This window comes from Megascapheus bottae, chromosome X (assembly GCF_031878675.1).
Source record: "Megascapheus bottae isolate mThoBot1 chromosome X, mThoBot2.hap1, whole genome shotgun sequence".
In the NCBI taxonomy this organism is placed as follows: Eukaryota; Metazoa; Chordata; class Mammalia; order Rodentia; family Geomyidae; genus Megascapheus; species Megascapheus bottae.
The window spans coordinates 35615472-35630648 of NC_143547.1; the positions used below are offsets into that span (position 1 = coordinate 35615472).

The 15177-nt window shown below is 39.5% G+C and overlaps 1 long non-coding RNA gene across 1 annotated transcript; it reads right to left on the minus strand.

The window, feature by feature from the left end:
* Positions 1-6826: 6826 nt before the first annotated feature.
* On the minus strand, positions 6827-11960 carry LOC150040833 (uncharacterized). Its single transcript, XR_016533888.1, has 3 exons — positions 11873-11960; positions 8731-8790; positions 6827-6922 (listed from the first exon to the last, which is right to left on the minus strand). It is a non-coding gene; the product is annotated as an uncharacterized LOC150040833 (long non-coding RNA).
* Between the last annotated feature and the right edge of the window lie 3217 nt (positions 11961-15177).

Sequence of the window (15177 nt, forward strand, 5' to 3'; positions counted from 1 at the left end):
GTGCTTTACAACTTGAATCACTTTTTCACTCCTTGAATTTTTCTGGTTAATTTGCTAGTTAAGAGCATCACAAGAATGTGTTATATAGTCACTCCCTTCAAAGCTCAATCCTCAGATCACAGCCTCTGGCATAGTTATGATTATATGTCAGATTTATTTGAGTGACTGAGTTTATCTATTCACCTTCTGTGAAAATGTGTAAAAAGAAAAATTCATAATTCACATTACACACTCCAGACAGTTCACTTTCCAACTTCCTACAGTTGATGGTGGAGATAGTTAAGAGAATGAGGTAGGGTGGGGGAGGTGTGGGAGTCATGCTCCAGTAATAGGTTTCAGTGCTAGTAAAGAAGGAACCCTGCTAGGTACTGAGAGCTCAGACTTGTAATTCTAGTAAGTTCAGGCAGAAAAATCAATGAGAAATCTCTAAGAAGAAAAACAAGCCAGAAGTAGAAGTATCTCTCAAGTTTGAGAACACTAGACTTCAGTGTAAAAGCTAAGCAGAAATATGAGGCACCAAGTTCAAAACAAATACTAGAATAAAAGCCATAGGAGAATTTGGTGCCCAATTGAGTTATATATCTACTGAATGTTCTTGGGTTACAAGATGTATCCATACTTGAGAAGCCAGATAGAATTTCATAGGGCAGCAGAACTCAGTTGGCTAAAATGTTTACAGCATATATAAGCAAATGTTGAGAATTCTGAAATTTGAATACTACGAAACACAGAGGGAGAAAGGGAGGAAAAGGCAGATAGAATTGCAGTGGTTCAGTATTCTTTGAGGCACAAGTTCAATGTTTGGACTAAGGCTGATTTCCCTACTCTCTGTGGTCATTTGTTTCTCCATCATGAGAATAATCTCTCTTAGGAGGAAAGAGGATGAACAAAAATGTACTCAGGATAGCAGTTAATAATAAAAAACTAAAAATGTAACTTCCTATGATTCTGCTCTACCACTCCTTAGTATAGACCAGGAGGAATGTAAATCAACATAAACCCAACTGGATTTGTACCCACATCTTCCTGATTCAAGGCCAGTGCTCACAGTTCTAGGGCTTGTCTGGCTCTCCGACAAAGTGAGAGAGGATATAGAAAGAATTTCTAAGACACCTGGGCAGGCATTTGATGTGTCCTGGTTAAGGTTCTGTCTATGAGAAAACAGACACAGGAGGATGGCCAGCAAAGTAAACAGACACAGGAGGATGGCCAGCAAAGTTTTGTCCTAGAAGAAATAGCACAATAGTCTCTCAGTCCTTACTGAGACATGGTATCTAGTACAGGACAGAACAAAATAGGAAGACAGACATTCAGGGAAAGAAAAATCTCAACAAGGGTCCAGTTCCTGCAAAGTTAGCTGAATCCACAATTCAGGGGCCAAAGGAAAAGTTAGCAATATGGTAAAAATGCAGCCATTCCATATTTATATATCATTGAGCAATGCCCTCAAAATATCTAAGCCTTGGGACATGTTGAGAAACAGTTCATATAAGATTTTTGCTATATGCATTCTAAAATAGGGGAGAGGAAGAACTCAGGTCTGAATATGACCTAATAGAATGCTGACTCCACACAGGTCAAGGAAGGACAGAACAAACTTCAACTATTCTCAAGGATAAACAGACATCCAGAATGTAGAGGGAATTTAGCAGGATTTCATGTCGAGATTTAGAAATGCACATGAGACAATTTATAAAATGCCAATGGAAGGGAAAGGAACTCAAGAGCAAACCATGGAAAAAACATGGTGAATGAAAATCAAACCAGAAACCCATATGAAGAACAAACAAAAGGTTGTAATGAACATGAAAAATGGGTTAAAATATTCAAGATTGAAAACTACCTCCACTCTGAGTGTTTGATGGAGAAAGGACCTTCCCTGCTCCTTTTCCTACCACCTCATAGAAAAATAAGGTAAGCTTGGGGTTGGTGGCTCTTTCCTATAATCCTAATCCTAGTTACTCAGGAGGCTGAAATCTGAGGATCTGAGCTTTTTACCAGCCTGAACAGGGAAGTCCATGAGAGTCTTATTTAGACTTAATCACCAAATATCAAATGTGGAGTTTTGGCTCAGGTACCCTTGGGAGCCAAAGCTCAGGAACAGTGCCCAAGCCCAAAGTTCAAAATCCAGGACTTGCACCAAAACAAACAGACAAAAAACAACAACACAAAAAGGAACAGGGATAGTTAGAAATTGAGTAAAATTTTGGTTGGTATTTACTTTGTGACTAAGGATGTTCAGCATGCTTTCATGTATTTATTATCTAAATGTTTCTGAGTTAGACTGCATTTGTTTCCATTTTGGTTGTGTCTAAGTGACTTATTGTGTTATACTTCCAGTTCAGATTGTTTTTTTTTTTTTGCCAGTCCTGGGCTTGAGCTCAGGGCCTGAGCACTGTCCTTGGACTTTCTCAAGCCTAGAGCTCTACCACTTGAGCCTCAGCACCACTTCCGGCTTTTTTCTATGTATGTGGTACCAAGGAATCGAACCCGGGTATTCATGCATGCTAGGCACGCACTTTAACCACTAGGCCAAACTCCTGGCCCCAAGTTCAGATTGTTTTATTGCTCACAATAGATTTGTTCAATGGCTACACCTATAAATAATCTCCACTCCTGGTCCAAAATACCCCTCCACAAACAAATGAAAAGGAGAATTAAATGGGGGAATGCCTACCTATGGTTTTGAACTTCTACTTTGTGCAATTACAGAGCTCTGGGTTGATTTTTGTCTTAAAATTGTGTTCTGTTCTGGTACCAGATTTACTTTTTATTGCCAAATTGACAAAACAAACAATACAAACACATTTATGGCAGTGTTGGAACTGGAAGGTATAGAGGTGGAGGGAGGGTGTGGACTTGCTGCCAAGGCCATTAGTAACTGCATCTTTCATTTCTCTGTGTGTATTGGGGGGGCAGCATATGCACTGTGTGTGTAGAGAGATGTTTCCCTTTCTTTCCTTATTGAATAAGTAGAGACTCCGGATCTTTTGCTAACTCTTGAATTTATGATACCAGGACAGTACTTTGGTGAGTGGAAATTGAGAGTGAACAGGTTGCTTTCTCAGCCTCAGAAGCCATTTTCGACCCCAGAGGACTGAGCCCCAAGTTGTCAACTGCTACTCACAATGATTGAGGGGTGGCAGGTGGTGGGCACCAAAGTAACACTAGCTGTAAGGAGGGAGCTATTCCTACATCTCCTACCTAGACCAGGATTAACTGGAAGTTAGCCTCCCGTCCTATCTCTACTTGGAGCTGGAGAGAACCAAAGCCCCTCCTGGCTCTTGGGCTATGGGAAGGTGCCACCCACAGGACTAAGGAATAGAATAGAACCTTTGAATATTCCCAATCACTCTAATGAGTTGGTCACACCCACAGACTTGTCTGGGATTAATGAGTTGTCCCATATCACAAGTTGCTCAGATACTTGCATGGGTCCTAGTCAGGCTCCAGGCCAGACCAAGGTTAACATGCTTCCCTACACTGCCGTTGGCTGGCTGAGCCACAGTACTGGGCCTGCAGGTTTTATCTTCATTTTGTTTTATACTTTTTTTTCTTTGTCCTTTTAATATTGGGTTCAGACAAAACAATTCCCCAGTTATCCCCAACCCCAACTCAGAGCCCCTCCAAATGAAAGCAGAGCCCAAATCAGGGACTAGGATGTTGAGTGGCACATTCTGGGAATAAGGAAATACCTGGGAGTCCTACCCCATGCTATTAGCACTAAAACCCAAATGACACAAGTGGCCTCTACCACCCTGAGCAGGCGCATCTGTGAGATGACTGGAAAGTAGATGATTCCTCTACAAAACTTCAAGGACTAGGAGCAGAGCTCCCTTGCTCAATATCTGTGTGGCATAATATTGCACACACACACACACACACACACACACACACACACACACACACACACAATACTGTATCAAGCCTCCTCTGTTATTTCAAAGAGAAGGCACAACATATTTTTGTAGGTTTTTTTTGTCAGTCAGAGAGCTAGAACTGAGGACTGGGAACTGTGCATGAGCTCTTGCTCAAGGCTGGCACTCTATCACTTGTGTGCAGTTTTCTGATGATTAACTGGAGAAAAGTTTCTCAGGGACGTCTCTGTCCAGGCTGGGTTTGAACAATGACCCTTGTATCTCAGCCCCCTAAGTACCTAAGATTAAAGGCATGAGCCAGCAGTGCCCAGCTAGTTCCGTATTTAAGATGATAAGGGTAGTTAGGATGGGGTTGGATTACTACAACACTTGGTTTCATTTGCTTTTTCTTAGATTATATGTCCGTGTGTGCTTGTGTGCATGCATATGTGTGTGTGTGTGTGTGTGTGTGTGTGTGTGTGTTTAAATGTTCAGTGTCACAAGGAAATTAAGCTCTGAGCAATAAAGGTAGCTCATAGTTTAATGCTTTAGTCACATTGTAATAAGTATATGCAGAATACACAGAATGTACAGTTCGAATGTTGGAGTCTTTATTAAAAAGGCCAGTGACTGCATGGTGGACTCACATCTCAAAGGCCAGTAGGCAGAAAAATGCACTCAATATAGTTAGGAAACAGGCCAGAGATGACAGAAACAACAGATACAATACCAGTAAGACAATTCAGCTCCAATGGAGAGCTGAATTGGGATGTGATAGTGGTGGGAAAACAGCCAGGAGACTGGACACAGGACCTGAACATGGAGATACATGGCAATGGTATCCTGGTGCTTAAGCTGGTTCAGACTTCCATAGACTCAAGGTAGGAGGAAGGGTCATAGGAAGCTCCCAGTCTCAGGTACTAGACTGACAGGCCTAGTAACCTACAGCCAAGTGCCTGCCCTTGTCTCCAGGGATGTAGGCACCACTCATCACCTGGGGGAGGGGGGGTTTTACCCTCCCTTTTCACTGTGAGCTAAGCATCCGCATTTAATGAATAGCCTTTTTTCACCACTAGGGTTTCAAACACTGGTTGGAGAATTCCCTCCCCCAGCCCAGAGGCACCAGGATGGCAAAAAAGCCACCAGCCTCCAGCACCTGGGCAGGTGCTGGCATGGCTGTGACTCAGTTTCCTTACTTAGATTCAGCCATCTTACTTCAACATAATTCCTGAATTCAGATAAACAGGAAACAGAAAATAGCAGATTTCACTTAGAAATGATGATTCTTAAAAAAAAAAAGGTAAAGCTCATACTCAAATTCACAAAACTTATTTCTTAAGCCAAAGTACACTTTGAATTAATATGGAACATCAATTGGCTCAGAAACAAAAGTATATTTGTTTCATTATTTACATAATCGTTTACAATTTCAGATCTCAGCAGCTATAAGGACAGTCCCAGGGAATCCTCAGCTTTCGCTGTGGGTCTTGAGAAAGCCCTGGAATAGTACATGAGCAGACATAGGGCCAAGGAATGTATGGGAAGCCTTCATGGGTTCACCAGGGCCCTCATCACCAATCCCAAAGCCTCTTCAAAGCCAGCTGACACCTTTGAGTTTATGCTTACCTGGCCTCAGATCTGCTGGCCGAGCCTTTGTGGTCTTGCCAGCTGGTACACACTGGGTGGATGTCAGTTCTGGCCACAGGACTCAAGACTGGGCTTTGGCCCCAAGGAAGGGTGAGCTCAATTTGTTGCTCTGCTAGCTATCCTTGGGAGTACACGATGTCAAAGTCTCATTAATAAAGTTAAAAGCAAGAACTTTTGCACAAATCACTTTACTCCAGTGAGTCTGTTTACCTCGCACAGCCCCAGCTACTGAAGTGCTAAGAGGAGATGGTTCTTAACAACACGTAACAGTGCAAACTCTCTCAACAGTGTTGTTCTTGTATCAATATATTTGTGCAGTGATGAATGTATTTATTTCTTAGAAAAGGAAGTAGTAGCATCTGCGCTCTACCACTTGTGCACACTCAGAACACAGCCATTGCAAGGCCATCTCCAAGATAGAAAAAAAGGAAAAGAAAAAAGGAAAAGTTGAACCTTCCCAGAAATCCCTGTCTAGTATGCCCCCCATTTCACTTGTTTCCACTTTAATTTTTTACAGTTGCCCCACTTTGTTTTTCCTTAACTGACCTTCCATTAATATTTATTACTGTAATTTATTGACCTTGAATAAGCAGACTTCAATGGGAGCAGGTGGGGGTCCAGGAGAGCCCCTCCACTTGGCAGGACCCCTTGGGGTCCTACCCCTCTCTACTGCTTCCATCACTTGCTTCTCCCTACCTGCTAGGAGCTCTAGGCTGGGCTCTGTTCCAATCTCACATCCTCCCAGGGGAAGATGAAGGGATAGGGTTAGAGCTCTTTTTTAAATTTTGTTTATATTTTTTGGCGATTGTGGGGCTTGAACTCTGGGCTTAGGCACTGTCACTCTGCTCTTCAGCTCAAAGCTACTGCTCTCCCACTTGAGCCACAGCTCCACTTACGGTTTTCTGGTGGTTAATTGGACTTAAGAATCTCATGGACTTCCATGCCCTGGCTGGCTTTCAATGGCAATCCTCAGAACTCAGCCTCTTGAATAGCTAGGATTACATGCATGAGCCGCTGGCAGCCAGTGGATTAGAGCTCTTCTGTGGAAGGGGATCATGCTCTATAGCCTTCACAAAGGGAGGCAGAATGACCAGGATCACACTCCTGTACTGGCCACTTCCTATGATACTCACCACAATGAGCTCACATCCCTCAAGAGTTGGGAGAAATTCAGGTCAGAGTTGCAGGCTTGTAACCCTCACAGGAAAGTGACTGGCTGCTGATTGATCTCCATTCAGAAATGTGTAGTATTAATGTACGGTCATGAGAAACTTATTTTTTGATCATTCCATGAAAAGCATAATAGACAACTCTAAAAAGAATTTGATGCAGAAAACTAGTTTTTATTGTAATTTCCCAGTGACATGGCTGGCAGAAGGGCTTTGTTGTATTCAATTACTTCGCCGATTTCCCCTCACCTATAAGAAAACACAACAGTTGTGGCTGTTAACTAATAGAACTTCTCTGGGAAAATGTTAAAGGCACATAGAAGATATGGCTTCATTATATTACAAAGGGACTGAACCAGAACCCTAAGGTGGAACTTTAGGCTCCCATGCAGCAAACACCTAGTCAGAATGTGAAGGTGGACTTTCACAGATATTCAAGGTAAAGATAACACTCTGGTAAAATATGTAAGAAAATATGTCATCCTTCTACCTTAGAAATTACTGAATACACTGATTTGAGGGGAAGGTTTACTATATAGGTAAAACAGAGTATACTTTTATAGACATTTAATCATGAAACAGCTGGAAACAAAATATTTTAACAAGAATTATTTGGGTATTTTACATAAAATAACATTCCAGCTGGGAGTGGTGGCTCACACCTGTAATCCTAGCTACTCAGGAGGCTGAGATCTGAGGATTGTGGTTCAAAGCCAGCCCAGGAAATAAAGAACTTGAAACTATCTCCAACTAACCACCAGAAAACCGGAAATGGCACTGTGGCTCAAGGGACAGGTCAGTAGCCTTGAGCTGAAGAGCTCAGGGACAGATCCCAGGCCCAGAGTCCAAGCTTCACAACCAAAAAAAATTCTAGGGCTCCGAGTTTGGCCTAGTGGTAGAGTACTTGCCTAGCATGTACCAAGACCAGGGTTTGATTCCTTGATACCACATACATAGAGGAAGAAAAAAAAAACCTTGAAGTGATGCTGTGCCTGTGGCTCAAGTGGTAGATCTCTAGCCTTGATAAAGCCTAAGGCCAGTGCTCAGGCCTTGAGTTCAAGCCCCAGGACTGGCAAAAAATAAAAAATAAATAACATTCTAAATATGAGATAAAAACAACATGACAACTGCAATTACTTATGTAAAATATGTATAACCTAATATAGAGGTTAAAATTTTTTGATGAGCATTTTAGCAGTGTGTAGTTATGTTAAACAAGACAATGATTGGTCCACATTTTCACCCAGCCATGATTTACAGAAGAAAAATTCCTCTTTATATGCTTTAAACAACCCAAATTGCTGGAGAAATTGTACAGCCACAAGAGTTTTAAGCAATTTTTGTCAAGGAGCTATCAAAACGTAAACTGGCACAGTTTACAAATGTCTATTTGTGAAAAGCAGCCCCTTTCCTAGGTATGTAAAACTACTAAAAAATGTAAGCAAAACAGCTGAGCTCCAGTGGCTCATGCCTGTAATCTTAGCTACTCAGGAGGCTGATATCTGAAGGTCATGGTTCAAAGCCAGCCTAAGCTAAAAGGTCCATGAGACTCTTATTTCCAATCAACCAATAGGAAAGTGGAAGTGACACTGTGGTTCAGCACCTAGACCCTAAAGTTCAAGCTTCATGACCAATCTCTCTCTCTCTCTCTCTCTCTCTCTCTCTCTCTCTCTCTCTCTCTCTCTCTCTCTCTCTCTCTCTCTCCCTCCCTCCCTCCCTCCCTCCCTCCCTCTTTTTTCTCTCCTCTCTCCCCACATATGTGTGTGATATAATTTTTTTCTTCACTTCTCCCAGATTATCATGAGTTTAAAGGTTCAATCCCTTACTACCACAAGCAGTCAGATACAGGCATTTGGGTTCTGAACTGCCTTACAAAGAACCTCAGTATGTGACTTCACATATGAAAATGATTCCTGTACATGAATGAAAGAATAATGTGGTGTCAGGTCAAAAATTTCCTGGTTCCCGCTCATGGTAGAGTGCATGACTCTGGCACTAAATGGCCTCTAGATTCAGAACAATCTCTTCCTGCACTTGTGGACAGTGTTGGCACTTACCATCGGACTTTTTAGGAGTTGGTTCCTTCTTCTGATCCTTATCCTTGACTTGGTTAAATCCTGAAAAACAAAACACTTGTTACTTTAAGTCTCAAGGCATGATTCACAAATACATACTATTTCTCACACAAACCATGAACTAAAAGCCTTTTCTCTAGTGTGGTATTAAATGTCACATATAAAAATTGCTTGAGGAATCTATCACATGATCTCTGCCAGGAACAATCACATGTTCTCTGCCAGGAACAAATAAAGCCCAGTTGTAAAACCAGTAACTTCTTTCTTTTCCAAGAGTTCCTTCAAAATATTAATTGTATTTTTGTTCTCCCTGACATTTGATTTTTTGATGTTTACCGTATTCAGCACCTCATTTTGTTACGTAGAGAATAAATGGATAATGGAAAGTGTACTACAATTTAGACACGGAAAAATTACTGAATGGCTCTCAGAACGGGGCTGATGAAAATTCCCTGCGTCATCAAAAGCAATGCAGCTCTTGAAAAACTATGGATCTTGTCCACGATGAAGTAGAATAATTGTTCATGACCAGTAAATGCAATGCAGCATTCACAACTGAACTCTGGTTCAGATAAGATTCCTGTACTGGAAAATACAAACAGAAGTAGGAAAATACCAAGACAGATTATATCCTCAGCTACTGTAGTTTCTCATTGTTAGGTTAACTAAATGAGTGTGGCATGGACTCATGACATAAGAATCTTAAGTTGAGGTATTCAGCTTTAAGAGCAATTGAGGAAAAATGCACAGATGTACACATATGGTGAACACTAAGGGAGACACAGAAAGAAGAGAGATAAACCAAAACAATTAAAAGCTGATAAAGCTGAATGAAATAAAGGCGAGGTGTTTTTCCTACTCCTGAAAGCTGAAATAGAGATTTAATTACATCAATGTTAAAAGTAAAAAGGATATTTTTAAAATCTTGCTTTTTAAGGAATATTGAGAAATTTTGAAAGCCACAGGTGCAATAATTGGGGCTGGAATTATATGTTTATTTCCCTGTGTTATGGAATCTCTGTGTTCTAAAGGACAGCCTGAGAATTAAACAGGATGCGTTGGCATGCATTGTATGGTATGTGTGGTATACGAACATTAACAATGACATCTGAAGTATGCATCCTGTGGAGGATTCTAGGAATACTCCTGTCTAATTTTGTATAATTTTAAATGGAAAATCTTGGACCCTGTTCTATCTCTGATAATACCTGGAATGATGAATGTAAACTCTTCATAGAATAAAGTTTTATTTGCCACCAAAGTTGCTACAGCCAACTTACCATGAAGAAATCCAGTGTACAGACAAAGCATAAAAAATCAAAATTTACTATCTCATGGGGAGGGTAAAGAAAGTGTAAGTTAAAGAAATTAATTAATTGATGTTTGTTGCCAATGATAATCTAGAAATACTTTCATGAGAGAATGGATGCCTTATGCATGCTTTGTGGCTCACAAATACTTTCCTTACAAATATTATTTATTGAGGAATTGGTTAGGCTATCTGATTTTATATTCACTTTTCACATTTGAAATTAGTTTTCCTTTAAAACTCCACTCTAAAAGTGTATGAAGCTGGGCTCTGGTAGCTCACACCTGTAAGCCTATCTACTCAGGAAGCTGAGGTCTGAGGATTGCAGTTCAAAGCCAGCACAGGCATGGAAGTCTGTGAGACTCTTCTCTCCAATTAACCACCAGAAAACCAGAAGTGGCACTGTGGCTCTAATTGGTAAAGCATTAGCCTTGAGCTGAAGAGCTCAGGGACAGTACCCAGACCCAGAGTTCAAGCCCCATGACTCAAAAAAAAAATAATAGTGTATGAAAAGAGCTAATTCTCGCAAAATATTTGCTGGACAGTTTGATTTATTCTTGAAATCCTAACTATCAAGGAGGCTGAGATAGAGAGAATCACAGTTCCCAATCAGATCCAGGAAAAACATCATGAGATCAGGACTCAACCAACAAAAAATTGAACAAAGTGGCATAGGCCTGTCATCCTAACTATAAATAGAATAAATAAATATAATCCTAATCCAGGCTGTTTGGAAAAATGCTAGATGCTACTAAAAAAAATCATAAAATCAAGAGTGACTAGAAGGAAGTATGACTCAGGTGGCAGAGCACCTGACTGGCTAACACAAAGCCCCAAGTTCAATTTCCTATACCGAACAAAATAAAAACCCCAATCAACAGGCTTTGAATAAATATTGCTATATAAAATTATGAAGCCATGAAAGCAATGGAAAATAAAGACTAAGTGAAATTTTCTATTATTATTTTACTTTTCCATTGAACCATATATATGGTGCCATACACAACTATTTTATATTACAAGCTACTGATTTATAAGCATTTTTGCCAGTTCTGGGCTTTAACTCAGGGCCTGGGCACTGTTCCTGGGCTTTCTCAAGACTAGACCTCTACAACTTGAGCCATAGCCCCACTTCCAGCTTTTTTTTCTGTGTATGTGGTACCGAGGAATTGAACCCAGGGCCTTCACGCATGCTAGGCAAGCACTCTACCACTAGGCTCAATTTATAAGCATTTTGAGGAAAGTCATTTAATTCTCACAGTTAAATATAACTGGGAATAAGAGCACAAATTTTTGAATGAAATATGCATCTGTCTCCTTTAGTCTTCTGCTTCTTAAGTCACAATATCTAAGGTCTAAATTCAGATATTTACTAAAAAGGCTTCATATCAGTATGCAACCAGGCTCTTCTGAAGTACAAGCTATGTTGGTTTAAAAATTCCAAAGAGGTGGGTTACATTTTTAATGAAATAACTATAAGGCCCCAACACACCACTGTAATGAAACTGAGTTTAACTCTTTACATTGTGTATACTGACAAATTAACCAAAGTTCTGTAAATACCAGGGGTTTGTTACGGTAGTGCTCCAACAAGAACTGTACTTCAGAGTGCATTAAATATTTCTTGGGGGAAAAGGCACTATGTTGTTTGATATGAAACAACAAGTGTAATAAAATGTTGGGCAATTCCAAGTTCTAGTCAAATTTCAGGAACACTTCAGACCTCGTTCTAACATATTTGTTCGTCTTCCTTGTATTTCACTATGCAGGAAGCACATCCCTTTTCCCCGGCAAACATTCTTTCCTAAGATTTACCTGGAATATTGGGAAAGCTTCCATCTTTCTTCGGTCTAACATACCTAATATGGTATACCTTAGGCTTTGGTTTCTCCTCAGGAATATGCTGAGCCTAGGAGTGTGAGCACATGAAGGTTAATTAATTAATAACAAACATATAAGCCATATATGCCTATCATGCATATATGCATTTTATATACCACGGGTATGTAATATCACAAAGTTCATAGAGCTAATCATAAACAATTGGAAAATGTTTTCAATATCAGCATATATGGGGCTATATATATTTATGTAAATATATTTGTGTGTATATATATATATGCAAATATTCATAGTAATTTTACTTCTCTCCCAGACAGGTTACTCCAGATAGTAGGCCATATGTACAAAGACTTTGCGGTATTTTCTTTTTCTTTATACAAATTTATTTTTTATTTTGTATTCTGAGTTTACTCTTTTTATTGTTAGGGTGATGTATAGAGTGGTGACAGTTACATTCATCAGGTACATTACTTCTTGAACATTAATACACCTTCCCACATTTTTCTCATACTTTCCCTCCCCTACCCCCTCTAAATCATATGATTTCCCCCCTTAACATCCCTATTTGAAACAAACAAACAAACAAACAAACGTATATATAATATACCAGGTACCAAAGTAAGATACAGTAAAAACATGAGATAAAACCATGAGGGAAAAAAGAGAAAAGAAATAACTTCACATAATGCATTAAGAACAACCATCACAAAGATAAAACTTGATTCCATATCCTCTGGTTCATTTTGTTTAGCCTTATCCTATATGGCCATATGTACATAGTTTTTTTGTTTGTTTTTTTTTTTAGCTAATGTGATCCTCTACTAGGAGAATCCTAACCGTTTACTAATTATTACAAGTGAAGGAAACCATAGACCCTCTGTTTCTTGTGGTCTGGCTTACTTCCCTTAATATGATTTTTTCCAAGTCTTTCTATTTCCTTACAAATTGGACAGTGTCATTCTTTCTGATTACAATATAGAATTCCACATCTTGATCCATTTATCCACTGAGGGGAATCTGGGTTGGTTCCATCTCTTACCTATGGTAAATAATGCTACAACGAACATGGTTGTGCTAATTGCGATAGAATGTCCTTGTTTATGGACATTTGGGTAAATACCCAGGAGTGGGATTGCTGGGTCATAGGAGAGCTCTATGTTTAATCTTCTGAGAAACTGCCACACTGTTTTCCAAAGTGGCTGAACAAGTTTACACTCCCACCAACAGTATAGGAATGAACTCTTCTGGCCATAGCCCTGCCAGCATCTGTTGTTTTTAGGTTTATTGATAATGGCCATTCTGGAGAGAGGTTGAATCTCAAAGTTGTTTTTTTTTTAATGTGTGTTTCTTGTATCGTCAGAAATGTTGAGCATTTCTTCATGTATCAACTGTCCATTCTTATTTCCTCTTCAGATAAGTCTCTCTTTAAGTCTTTAGTACATATTTTAATGGGATGGTTGTCTCTTTAAGGATTTGATTTTAAGAGATTCAATTTTTTGAGCTGTAGGTATACTTCAGATATAAGGCCCTTGTCTGTTGTACGGCTAGTGAAGATGTTCTCCCACTCTGTGGACTTTCTATTTATCTTGCTAGCTATATCATTTGCCATACAGAAGCTCTGAAGTTTAATGCAGTTCCATTTGTCCAAACTTTCTTTAATTGATTATGTTTCAAGGTCTATTAAGAAAGTTTCAACCTGTACCAACAAGCTCTACTGTGTCTTATATTCCTTCCTGTAAAGTTTTCAGGGTGCCTTTGCAGGTATTTTCATCTCCAATAAGATCAGTGTGTGCCTACTACTGCATAAAGGTATGAAAATACACTCATATGATATATTCCTAGTTAAAAGGAGTATCATCCTCCAAGATCACTAGAATCCAATGTTATTCACTAGCATTTCACTTCTACAATTTCATACCTGCATCTATTCTAGTTTACAATTCCTGTGACTCAATTCCTGCAGTGCTAAGATACTCACAGTCTCAGCGCCAGTTTGTTCATAAGGTACTGCTCCATGTTCCTTCCCTCTGCCTTTAGGTTTCCTTTCCTTATCCATTTTTCACTGTGAAACATGACACTGATATTAGGAAAATGCATCTCATAGATAACAGTATTTGACTACTCCTGTGGTAAAAGAATGATTTGTAAATTTTATACATGGTTGAGGTATATTAACAATGTGTCATAGAGCAATTATAAACATGTATACTTTGAAATAAAAATATATTGATATATGATAAGGTAAACATACATAAATTAGGCACAAAATACCCTTATTTCCCATGACTAACATCTTTTTCCTTGATCAAGTTTACCTTGCTTACAGATTTTGAAAATCCAATTTTACCAGGGAGTCTATTGTTTGAAATATTTTCTTTGTAGCCTTAACACATGATGACTTCTGATTCTCTTAATCAGATTTGATGTGTTATCATGGAGGCATCAAGGATAACAGCAATAAAAAAAATTAAGATGGAGCTAGGACTACTTTTATTATATTACTCTTAGCTAGTCTCTTTTGCCACAAACATGGGTGGAACAGAATCCCCCATTCCTCCTTGTGTAGTGTTAGCCTGTTCATTCTAACAGGACATCTGTTATTTTTCTGGCATGGACTTCAATATTCATTTTCTAGTTTGATAGTTGGGTGTTCTACCACTTGAACCATATCATCAGGCTAGATTTTGCTGAATGTTTTTCAGATAAGTCTGGTCAACTTTCTTTCCCAGATTGTCTTCTGAATGTGATACTTCTACTATCAGCCTCCTAGATAGTTATGAGTATAGCCAGTGGTATAGTTTAAGTATTTTTCTCTTTTTGAACCATTCAAGGACAAATGGAGTTGACTAACATAGCAATGTGAACCTCTTTCATTCCCATGCCCCAACAATTCTGATGGCTACATTGTAGGCATCTTCCTCACCAGCTGCCCACCTCATTCCTCTAGCTTCCTGTGGTTAGTTCCCCATGTTTCCAATACAGGCAGCCACAGAAGAGGTTCAGTGAGTGTCTGTAGCAGAAATTCAGGTTCACTCTACCTACCTCTTACCACCACTACCACCACCTTAAACTAGTGTGGCTCCATAAAGCAAACCTTATACTCTCAGACAGTCCACTATCCAATGTGGTCCCACTTTTTGTGCCTGAACTGAGGCTTGAACTCAAGGAATACAGCCCATCCCTTGGATTTTTCAATCAAGGCTGGCACTCTAATCCTTGATTCATAACTCCACTTCTGGTTTTTTGGAGAGAAAACTTCAATGAACTCAGGCTGGCAT